The sequence below is a fragment of the Charadrius vociferus genome, unplaced genomic scaffold (assembly GCF_000708025.1).
Source record: "Charadrius vociferus isolate BGI_N301 unplaced genomic scaffold, ASM70802v2 scaffold110, whole genome shotgun sequence".
Classification (NCBI taxonomy): domain Eukaryota; kingdom Metazoa; phylum Chordata; class Aves; order Charadriiformes; family Charadriidae; genus Charadrius; species Charadrius vociferus.
The window spans coordinates 2387930-2391608 of record NW_009646761.1 but is presented as its reverse complement, the minus strand read 5'-3'; positions in this window follow the sequence as shown (position 1 = coordinate 2391608).

Below are 3679 nucleotides of genomic sequence, written 5' to 3'. Positions count from 1 at the left end.
CTACATCTGCGTCAGGGCAATTCCAAGCACAAATACAGGCTCGGTGGGGAATGGCTGGAGAGCAGCCCTGAGGAGAAGGACCTGGGTGTGCTGAGTGACGGGAAGCTCAGCATGAGCCAGCAACGTGTGATTGCAGCCCAGAAGGCCAACCGTATCCTAGGCTGCATCAGAACTGTGGCCAGCAGGTCAAGGAAGGTGATTCTGCCCCTCTACTCCACTCTTGTGAGACCCCACCTGGAGTACTGCATCCAGGTCTGGAGTCCCCAACATAAGAAGGACATGGACCTGTTGGAGCGTGTCCAGAGGAGAGCCACGAGGATGATCCGAGGGCTGGAGCACCTCTCCTATGAGGAGAGGCTGAGAGAGTTGGGGCTGTTCAGCCTGGAGAAGAGAAGGCTCCGGGGAGATCTTCTTGTGGCCTTCCAGTCCCTGAAGGAGGCCTACAGGAGAGCTGGGGAAGGACTTTTTACTAGGGCATGTAGTGATAGGATGAGGGGGAATGGCTTTAAACTAGAAGAGGGCAGGTTTAGATTAAACATGAGGAAGAAATTTTTCACTCTGAGGGTTGTAAGGCACTGGACCAGGTTGCCCAGAGAGGTTGTTGAGGCCCCATCCCTGGAGGTGTTCAAGGCCAGGCTGGACGTGGCCTTGGACAACCTGGTCTAGTGGGAGATGTCCCTTCCCATGGCAGGGAGGTTGGAACTTGATGATCTTCAAGATCCTTTCCAACCTAAACCATTCTATGATTCTATGAAATGAATTGGTCACCAGTGAGTCAAGCAAGTCCACATTAAGTTAATACTTCATAGATAACAGTATGCAAAACTGTGACATGACAAGACTTAAGTTAATCTTTATTTTGCTTAGCTCCGCTGTGATTTTAAATTTATTTTGGTTTGTATTTGTCACAGAGTAAGAGTGTCCAAACTAGGGTACCGGATCTTATCTGACAGATAGTAACGTCTAGCTGAGGGATATTAATGATATGCCATGTTGGTGTTAACAACTTTAGCCAAACTCTTATTCCATGAAGTAAAAAGCTTTTAAAAAATGCATTGCACAAAAGCATTATGGACCCTATAGAGGCACCGACTGGTAGCATCCTTTAACTTTGTGCTGTCACTAAAACAGGCAGATCAGTTTTTTTTATTCCAACTTCTTGAGTAGTAATGCAGACCTGTACAATGGTGTTATCATTTTTCATCAATGCAACCTACATATGATTGAGACCTCTTCTATGTGGTATCTCAGCATCTTTGTCCTGTGCAGGCTACTTGACTCTCTCCCTAAAAATAATGTTTTGAGAGTAATTTTAACTGTAATCCAAAATTTGAGGTTCGTATGATTCATTTTGATATTGAGATGCCTCTCCAAAGAGGGATTGGGATTCTACCTATTCCAGAATGGGCTTAATTCTTGCTGTACCGAGACAAGTCAGTGAAATGGGAGTATTATAGTTACAATGTTGACAACATATGTAGCACACTCATGTCTGTGTTGTATGCTTTTATCTTTCTTTTCTTATTTTCTTAATTTTCTTCTTCTTTTTTTTTTTTTTTTTTTTTTTAATGATTTTCTTGCTAGAGAATGTACTCCCTATTGGTGGGACTGCAAGTTAACATGTTTGCAGTATTTGCCATAGGAGGAATGAGTCTTCCTAACTGACTTTCTTGTGACTTTTGTATTTCATCTGAATGTAACGTGTATGGCATAGAATCGCCAGGTGAATTGCATGCTGTTTTCCACCTGCTATCAGCTGGCTGAGCCTTTCTCTTAAACTTGTGAATATATTCTTCCAGGTGCATTTCTGCATATATTGAATATATTCTTCCAAGTGCATTTCTGTTGGTCACTTATGAAACTCGGCAGTATTAAGATATGTATAGCTGCAACACAGAATCTTTCACTGACATGTGAAATTTTATGCCTTTAATACAGCTGCAAGGCAGACTGCCAAGTGTGGGAGGGCACTGCTAGAATATCTCTTACTAATACGGATGAGAGCAAGAAGTATTGGCTTTTAATGGTGCTTGTCATTCTGCTGAAGTGGGTCCATATTTTCATATGAGATACTGCCTTAAAAACACAACCTGAATCAAAAACGAACCAACCAAAACAAAGCCACCCCAACCCCCCCAACAAAACAAAGCATCAGAATACCTTCATTCATCTGTCAGGCTCATTTTCAAAAGTTATTTGTTAAGAGGTGCTGTGAGTTGCCAGGAATTTAAAGAGCCACAAAGGAGTAGAGAACAGATGTAGAGCTTTAGTAAATGATGTTCTCAAATTCTTCTGGTTTCACATATACAGGACATGAAAACCTACAGCAGGATTATTCCTTTCTCCCCTCCTCCCCCCAGTTTCTACAGGTTAAGCAACAGTTCTTTCTCTAGAACAGCTAACAGAGACAAGTTTGATGGCTGTAACTATAGTTGGTAGATTTAGTGATCTTGATGCAGATTGTAAGTGGGACTTGGAGCAAAAGAAGTGCTATTAAACCAAACTGCTCAGGTTCTAGCCTATTCCTACAGTGAGGCTGAGTAGTCATCCTTTCTTCCATCAAAGTTCAGAGGAAATTCTCGTATGTTGCCTGTTCCCTTGCTATCACTTACTCTTCATTATGTGGTATCGTACATTAGGAAAGCAAGCTCTTGGAGTGAAAAGTGATTTGAAGGAATAAGTGTGTGTATGTGGGGAACTTGTCTTTTGGGCAGCAAATTTGCTGGTTAAATCACTGAGGTATGCTGGGAATACTGAGTACTTTTTTACCTATGTAATTTTATAAATACGTAGGTAATTCCTTGGGGTTATATGATGCAAGAAGAGAGCCAACTTTTTGGCTATTGGAAGTAATATGAAAAGTACTGTTGTTAAAAGTACCACGGGAAATCCTTCAAGCCATTGTATAAAAAGATGAAATGCATTGTTTCCATAATAATCTGAGTTATTTTGCAGATAGATCTCGATTTAGCTAGTAATTCCCTGCAATTTTGGGAGCCATGTTGGAAGGGCAGTCATATAACTCTTGTACAGGGACATTCTTTTTATATGTGCATTGTTTTCCTGTTCATCCTTATTCAGGTAACTTCCTGATACAACAAATTGAGTAGTATCTTTTTTTTTTTAATTGCAGTTAAATAGTTTAAAACTACAGGTCATGTAACAAGTTGATACATTTTTAGCATGTCAGAGTCCTGTTTTTCATCTTGCACTTTTTGAATCATAATGCATTATTGGTAAAATTTTTTAATGTACCTCTTTAATAAAGTAATTTACATATTTTGACTGTGGGGTGCTTGGGTAAGCAGTATATCTCTTTTTTTTTTCCCTAAGTATTTCTCTGTGAATTAAATTATTGAGATAATCACTAAGTCCTCAGCAGAAAATAGATGTTGGAAATGCACATCAATTTAGGAATTAAGGTCTATTTAATGCAGGATATAGCTCCGGAGGTACTGCTTTATACTTTTGTTGTCGTTAAATGAAAGAACCTTCTCTAATGTTACGGTTTTTACATATAGTATGCTAAGGAAATGCAAGCTAGAAATTATATTAACCATTCAGTAGGAAAAAAATAACTTCTATATTTTTAAACTGCTATTATGAAAATGTTGGCTTGTTGGCCTTCTTTTTGTCCTTCATCATGTTTTGAGAAAAACTGGGAGAATTGTGGGGAAAG